The sequence below is a fragment of the Heterodontus francisci genome, chromosome 34 (genome assembly GCF_036365525.1).
Source record: "Heterodontus francisci isolate sHetFra1 chromosome 34, sHetFra1.hap1, whole genome shotgun sequence".
Classification (NCBI taxonomy): domain Eukaryota; kingdom Metazoa; phylum Chordata; class Chondrichthyes; order Heterodontiformes; family Heterodontidae; genus Heterodontus; species Heterodontus francisci.
The window spans coordinates 33,793,144-33,801,268 of record NC_090404.1 but is presented as its reverse complement, the minus strand read 5'-3'; the positions used below and the strand labels follow the sequence as shown (position 1 = coordinate 33,801,268).

The window sequence follows — 8,125 nt, the reverse complement described above, 5'->3', positions numbered from 1 at the left end:
TCGAGCTTTTTGAATGTTGTTGAACGTGCACCCATCCAGGCAAGTGGAGACTATTCCATCACACTCCTGTAGACAGACATTGGGGAGGCAGAAGTTGTTACTCACTGCAGAATTCCCAGCATCTGACCTGTTCCTGGAGCCATAGTAATTATGCGACTGCTCCAGTTCATTTTCTGGTCAATGGTAACCCCCAAGATGTTGATGGCAATGTTATTGTTGTATTGAACTATTAATCTGTGCAGTTTCAAAAGCTTTTGTTTCCAAGGTATGACTTGACGTTGGAATATCCTCAGCACTTTAGTGTCATTTGAGCTCATTGTCAGCTGGCGGGCTTCTGAATCACAATATTGTGGGTAGAAATTCGCCTCAAGTGACGGCGCCACCGCCTGAGAGGGATTTCAACTCCAGTGGGTTCAAGCTCCTCTGCCTGACTTCGGTTTCTAATCCAGGCTGACAATTCCACGAACAGCGGGTGCAGTTTTCCAGATAAAATGCTGCTCCGTGGCCTCGTCTGGTTGTTCGGGTAGATGTTAAAGATACCCTGGGTGTATTGAAGGATTAGCGAGCTCTGCCGGCGGCTCCCAGAGCAACACTTATTAGACTAAATTCCCATTGACCACATTGCTGCTTTTTGGACGTGGTTCTGGGTTAATTGACTGTGATGTAGTTTATCAAACATTAAAAAAGTAATTATTTGGACATACAGCTTTGTGACCTCTGGAAGCCGTGAAAGGCTATGTATGAAGTGGAATCTACTCATCTTCTCATAATGGTCAGTTAAAGTGCAGCACAGGATCCGACAGTTTTTCGAATGGGAAGCTAACCTGTATTCACAGCGAATTGCAGCCTGCAGTGAGACAGCTGATCCGATCATTTTTGGTGTTGCATTATCTTCTCAAGGAGAAATCAGACCGTTCTTTAACGTAACGCACTTTGCCTAATTACTGTGACTAGCCAGCCGAGTCAGAAGCTGCAACAGCTGTTTCATGGGATCCATACAGGATTGTATCTGTATGAGTGGTGGAAGCACTGTTCAGATGTGTGGTATCGGTCTAAGAAGGAGGCTGTCTCGCTGATTTGGGAACCGCTGTTCTCTGGGTTGCGGTTAACTCGCCATGTTGGAGGCTGCCTGATTGAGTGGAAGAACCGCTGTTCTTTGAGGTCCGGCGTCTCTCCACTCTGGAGAATGTCTCGGTGAAGGGGGGCGGGGGGCGATAGGGTGGGGGGAGCGCTGTTCTATGAGATGTGGTATCTATCCATGCAGGCGTGTGCCTCAGTGAGTGAGGCAACCGTTGTTCGATGAGATGTGGTATCTCTCCTTCCTGGAGTGTGTCTTAGTGAGTGGGGGAACGTCTGTTCAATGGAATGTGGTAACTATCCATGCTGGAGGGTGTCACAGTGAGTGAGGGATCACTTGTTCCTTGGCGTGTGGTATTTCTCCCTGCTGTAGGATATTTTGACGACTGGGGGAACTACTGTTCTATAAGGTTTGTTAGGTATCCATGCTGGAGTATGTCTCAGTGAGTGAAGCAACTGATGTTTGATGGGGTATGGTATCCATCTATGCTAAAGAATGTTTCAGTGAGTGGGGAAACCACTGTCCTATAGGGTGTGGTATCTCTCTCTCTGTTGGAGGGTGTCTCCGTTCGTGGGGGAGCAGCTGTTCTATGGGATGTGGTGTCTATCTGTGCTGAAGTGTGTCTCGGTGAGTGGGGAATCCATGTTCTATAGCCTGTGGATTCTATCGATGCTGCAGGTGTCTCAGTGAGTGGGATAATCCATATTCTCTACCTATTCATGCTGGAGGGTGTGGTGGTGAGTGGGATAATCCATGCTATATGGGATGCGATAGCTATCCATGTTGGAGGATGGCCCTTTGAGTGGGGGAGTCTCTGTATAGTGGGGGGTGATATCCTACCTATGCAGGAAGACGTCTCGATTAGTAGGGGAACCGATATTGTATGGGCTGAATTTCTGTCCATGTTAGAGTGTGTCTCAGTGAGTGGTAGACCTCTGGTCTCTGGATGCGGTATCTGTCCGTACTGAGGATGTCTTGGTGAATCGGGGAACATCTGGACTGTGGTCTCTCTCTCTGCTGAATGTGTCTCAGTGCGTGGATTCGCCGCTTTTCTATGGGGTCTGGTATCTATCCAACTAGAGAATTCTTCTGTGAGTAGAGGAATCTATGTGCTATGGATTGTGGTATCTATTCTTGAAGGAAAATGTCTCGTTAAGTGGCGGAACGGCTGTTCTATGGGGAGTTATGTCTCTCCACGCTGGAGGTTGCCTCGGTGAGGTGGTGAGCAGTGTATCTTACTCTGCCATCGATGCATGATGGATGCTGTTCATTCAGCTTGTGGTCAGATGCACTAATTTAGTCAGCAAATTGGTATCTGTGTTTCTCATGATGCAAATTTGTGAGTGGACCCCGCTTCATTCATCAGAGTTGGCTCACGTCCGGTTGTGCAGTGTTAGCAGGCTGTATTTCACTTTGTTATCAAACTATCTCTGGGTCGCCTAATCCCACAATATCTCATCAGCTAAGGAAGTGCATATGGACACGTATAACCAACCCATGTTCAGCTCTCGCTTTCACATTGTAAAATTAGGAGGATTTGCTTGGGGTGTTGAATTTATCCCCTGGTCAGCTGTTGTTAAGAAGATATGACCTGTCAGTTCAATCTAGAATAAAACTTCAGACTGTAACCCAGGATTTGAGATCTTTGGATTTATAATATGACAACATTTACTCTACGTCAGGTCAGTGACTCCTGTGGTTATGATAATTTTGGACTCAGGTTCCAACAGTCTGAACGTAATGCAAATATAAAGGTAGCCCTCTAATCACATAAGATATCCCCCCCTCCCCTCTACCTCCCCCAACAGCCACACACCCCCACCCCCCACACACACAAAGATGCCTCGGCTCGGATTACCATAACCCTATAACTACATAAGCCAAGACTTGACTTGAAATACATTGCTGTTCAGTAAATGATATTAGATAAGTCCAGCAACAACAGGCTAGTCATTTTAACTGTAATGGTGGGAATGCTTTTTAGAAACGCTGATCCAGGACAAAATTAACAGTCGCTTGGACAAATGTGGAATATTTAAGGAAAGACAGCAAGGATTTGTTAAGGTAAAATCGTGTTTGACTAACTTGATTGAGTTTTTGATGAGGTAGCAGAGAAGGTTGATGAAGGTAATGCATCTGATGTGATGTATATAGAATTCCAAAAGGCGTTTCTTAAAGTGCTACATAAGATGCTTTTCCACAAAGTTGAAACCCATGGAATAATAGGGATAGTGGCAGCATGGATACAAAGTTGGCTGAGTTATAGGAATCAGAGAATAGTGGTGAATGGTTCTTTTTCAGATTGTAGGAGCATATAAAGTGAAGTTCTCCAGGGGGTCAGTACTAGGACCACTGCTTTACTTGATAGATATTAATGACCATGACTATGTTGTGCCGGACACAATTTTAAAATTTGCGAATGAGACAAAACTGGGCAATATTGTAAATTGTGAGAAAGATGGTGATAGACTTCAAGAGGGAATAGACAGCCTATTGTAATGGGCGGACAAGTGGCAGATTAAACATAATTCAGAGATGTGAAGTGATAAATTTTGCTAGGAAAAACGAGGAAAGCCAATGGAAACTAAAGGGTAAAATTCTAAAGGGGATTCAGGATGAGAGAGACCTGGGGGTATACGTGCACAATTCGTTGAAGGTGGCAGAGCAGGTTGAGAAAGTGCATAAAGAAAGGCAGACGGGATCCTAGGCCTTATAAATAAAGGCACAGAGTATGAAAGAACGGAAGTTATGGTGAACCTTTATAAAACACTGTTTCGATCTTAACTGGAGTATTGCGCCAAATTCTGGGAACCACAGTTTAGGAAGGATGTGAAGACATTAGAAAGGATGTGGAAAACATTTATGAGAATGGTTCCAGAGAGACAAAACCTTTTTTATGCAGCGAGTGGTTATGATCTGGTATGTATTCCCTGAGAGTGTGGTGGAAGCAGATTCAATCCAAAAGGATTCAAAACTGTCCTCACAATTGGATAAGCACCTGAAGAGAAAAAGGAAATGCAGTGCTATAGGAACAAGCAGGGGAGTGGGACAAGGTGAGTTGCTCTGGCAGCGATCCAGCATGGATACTGCAGTCTGAATGATCTCCTTCAGTGCTGCAAGGATTCTATGATTTGATGGTTCTATGATTGTCAGTAGAAGGGAATTGTTAACTTCAGTTTTATCACTGAATCCAAGACAGAAAGCATAAAGTAACCAGACATTTTGTGTTTCTGTTCCAGAATATTGGAGACATCTTATAGGAATATACGATATGATGTGCTATTGATTCCACAATACAATACCAGCCGAGTAAATAGATAATTGTAACAGTAATATATCAAATCTTGAGTATGAAACCTAAGAGTATGGCAGCACCAGCCTGGTAAATAACAACTGAATCTATTAACAGTGAGATGGGTCTAACCTTATTGTGCAGATGGTAATGTAAAATAATGAATTGAAATCCTAAAACAGAACTTGTCTTTATCTAAAATAAAAGCATAATACTGTAGATGCTGGAAATCTGAAATAAAAACAGAAAGTGCTGGAAATACTCAACAGGTTAGACAGTATCAGTGGAGACAGAAGCAGAGTTAAAGTTTCAGGTCAGTGACCTTTCATCAGAACTGGCAAAGGTTAGAAAAGAATTATGTTTTAACTAAGTGAGGGAGGGGGTGAGGAGGGTATGGTGGTGGGGTAGTGGGGAAGAGAACAAAGGGAAAGGTCTGTGATAGGGCAGAGGGCAGGAGAGGTTAAATAACAAAGCTGTCCTGGGATAAAGGCAGAGTGTGTTAATGCTTGTAATTAAAGACGAAGCATCAGTGGAGAGAGTGTGAACGGCAGAAAAAATGAAGCTTGTCTGAATCTACTTTGCTGCAAAATGTTGATAGATTTCCGATTTCGAACATAAACTGCGCTGATCAGGCAAAGATGCATCTTAAGCCAAAATATCAGCCCGCTTCAGTTTTCATGCTGATTTCGGAACTAAATTTCACATGTGAACTGCAAGGGATTTAATTCTATAATCAGGACACACTTCTGTTCAAAAGTTGCCGAGTTTATTTCTTTTAAGTAGATTTTCATTAATTATTGTCATTATCAGCTGTCAAAAGACAAATTAAGTTTAATCACACGCTCTAATCAGTATCATAAAGCATTTTTTTCCCTACTGGAACATGAAAAGGATGGATATATAACGTCTTTAATCAATCCTCTCTCCTGTATACTCTGCCTGACCTCTACTATCACCACACAATACATGCCTTTCTCCATTGTTCAGAAATTCACTTTAACGGGCATTGGGCTGGTTGACGTTTGAGCTACTTTCTCATATTCGGTCATTCAGCTTCTGATGCATCATTTACCTCGTGATTGCCGGTTTTCAGGTTAGTGCAGTTCTTTGTATGTATTCTGTTTACACCATGAACACATTTATACCAATATCCATCTATTTATTCTAGAAACTCCTCAAATAATGGAAAATCCAGAAGACCTCGAGGTAGAGGAAGAAGGATTAGAAAACTTCGATGAGGATGCAAGCTCTGCCTCAACAGTGTTCGCTTTTGTCCTCCTGTTTATCCTCAGTATATTGTACAGCACATTTGTAACCGTCCTTAAGGTAATAACAAATTTCAATAACACTGTGACATTGTGCAAATTGACTAGGAAGTTGGGTTTATACCTTGGATGTAGCTAAGGTGAAAATAATGAACTAAATATCCCAAAAGAATAATAATTCCTAAGGTCCCACAGTTTAAGATTGGACTTCATCAGTCCTTTCCATGTGATTAAATGGCACATTGACTAAACTTCCTGAAGAAGATGACTTTGCCGAGGAATACATGCAGACGAGAATTAATAGAACATATAGGAAGCAGCAGACATCAATAATGGAAAGAATTACTTTACAAGTAGATTGTCGGTCATTAGAAGCAAAACAACAGGAAAAAGATTCACTAAATGTTTATGAGTAATAAGTCAGAAATAGTTAGCGAACCATCCCGAGAATAATGAACATAATAGTTTTGAGAGAGAGAGAGAGAAAGAACGACCAAAGCAAAGGTTTGCAAGTAAAGCTGGATCACCATGAAGAGAGCTGGAAAGCATGATTTCAGAATCATGGGATGCTGATAACTGTGAAGTGATGAAGAAAGCATTGACCATGGAAGGACAGGAGAAAATTGCAGTTGTTAAATCGATGAAAAAACGGTGCAATGTATTCAAGAAGTTGATCAGCGAACACAACTTACACAATCACAGGAAGAGAAATTCTAAATGGGGGATCACATTACCTTGAAAGACAACAATTCGTGCAAGTATCAAACCAAAATATGGAAGGTTAAGGCAAAAAGATTGTCAGGTTTGATAGCCGGCAGCATTATAAAACCAGCAAAAAAAAGAGATAATGAAATTATAAAATGCAATGTGTGGTAGGAAACAATTGCTGGGGATGTGAAGGATGATATCAAATGTTCTTCAGATACATAAAGAAAAATAAGTAAGTTAAAAGTGCATGTGAGGTTGTTACACAGGAACATGGGAAACATTGGCCATGGAAGGATAGGAGAAAATTGCAGCAGTTAAATCGACGAACCTGCTCCGCAACTGAGTTGCAAAATGGCTGCTCCGTATCTTAACTAGATATATACAACTTCGTTCCATGTCTTTTAATAATCTTACCTAACAAAAACGTATCAACCTTGGGTTTTGAATTTTTTTACTTGGCTCCCAACCTCAACAGCTTTTAGGGAAACGAATTCCAGATTTCCACTACCGTTTGTATGAAGAAATATTTCCTGGCATTATCCCCGAACGGCCTAGCGCTAATTTTAATATTATTCCTGCCTTGTTCTGGACTCCCTCATCAGAGGATAGAATTTCTCTCTATGTAGTATGTAGCCTAACAAATTCTTCAGTCATACTAAACAGCTCAATGAGATGAAAGCAAAATACTGCAGATGCTGGAAATCGGAAATAAAAACAAGAAATGCTGGTAATACTCAGCAGGTCTGGCAGCTTCTGTGGAGAGAGAAGCAGAGAGAAGCTTCTCTCTCCACAGATGCTGCCAGACCCGCTGAGTATTTCTAGCATTCCTTGTTTTTAGCTCAAATAGATGACCACTTAATCTTTTCTCTTTAAGAAAACACAATCCGAATCTATGCAACCTGTCCTCATAATTGCAATGCTTTCAGCCCCAGTATGGACAATCAATGCTGCACCCTCTTCAAAACCAATATATCTCTCCTGAGGGTCTGTGCCCATAACTGAGTGTAATAATTATAGAGTCATAGAGTCATTTACAGCACAGAAGGAGATCATTCAGCCTATTGAGCCAATGCCGGTTCTCCATGGATCTATGTGTCCCACTTCCCAGCTCAATCCCCATAGCCCTGTAAGCCTATTTCTCTCAGGTGGCCATCTAACTTCTTCTTGAAGTCATTGATCATCTCTCCTTCCACCACCCTTTGAGCAGCAAGTTCTACTTCATTACCACCCGCTGCGTAAAAATATATATATATTCCCCTGCATCGTTTGCCAAAAACTGTCTCCCCATCTGTGTCAGAGCTTTATACAAATACAGAAGAACTTCCACCCCTTTGAATTCCAACCCCCTTGAAATAGAAGCCAACACTCTATTACCTTTTTAATCATTGTTCATACCTGTCCGCAAGTATGTCGTGATTTCTACAATTGGACGCCTAAATTTCTCTGCACCTCCACAATTCCCAGATTCTCATCATGTTTTAAAAATCTGGTCTGTCTTCCTCAACTCCAAACTAAATGCCTCAGACTTCCCCACACGGAATTTCATTTACCACTGTTTTGACTAATCATTTAATCCACTAAAGTCCCTTTGCAACGTCCTGTTCCCATCTACACTATTTATCACTCTACTTAGTGTCGTTAGTAAACTTGGATCTCCTGCTCTCTTTTCATCTACATCGTTGATAAATATACTGAAAAACTGATCGACCCGTACAGATCCCCTAGGAACTTCACTTGTCACATTCTTCAAATGGAACATATTCCTATTATCAACTACTCTTT

At 41.7% G+C, this 8,125-nt stretch overlaps 1 pseudogene; it reads right to left on the bottom strand.

Annotated features, from left to right (window-relative positions):
- Positions 1–8,125, bottom strand: part of LOC137349330 (zinc finger protein 585A-like) — a 287,418-nt pseudogene that overhangs the window by 104,777 nt on the left and 174,516 nt on the right.